Genomic DNA, 463 nt, shown 5'->3' on the forward strand with positions numbered 1-463 from the left:
GAGCAATTTTTCTAGGGCTTTGCCCATGGTATCTAGCAGACATATTGGCCTATATGCTTTACATTCCATTGGATCCTTATCTGGCTTCCTAAGTATTATTACTTCCGCTCTTTTCCATCTTAGTGGAAAAGTGCCTCTTTCCAAACATTTATTGTAAAGACTTGCCAATTTTGGAGCTATTTTTTCTTTTATTGCCTGAAGAACCTCGACCGTGACCCTGTCGGGTCCGGGAGATTTTCCTCTTTTTAGGTTTGATATCACTTCTACCACCTCCTGCGGTGAGAAGGGGTAGACTATTATGTTGTTATTATATTCTCTTTGTGCTCTCTCTCTTATAGCTGCCTGCTCCGGTGTGTCCTCAGTGGGATCATCATCCGGTAGCAGGGCTTGGAGGAGCACCGTTATTGTCTCTTGTCTTGTTGTGGTCGTTCTGTTTTCATTTGGTATTCTTATAGATGAGAGG

This window comes from Schistocerca serialis, unplaced genomic scaffold (assembly GCF_023864345.2).
Source record: "Schistocerca serialis cubense isolate TAMUIC-IGC-003099 unplaced genomic scaffold, iqSchSeri2.2 HiC_scaffold_1223, whole genome shotgun sequence".
Taxonomy (NCBI): Eukaryota; Metazoa; Arthropoda; class Insecta; order Orthoptera; family Acrididae; genus Schistocerca; species Schistocerca serialis.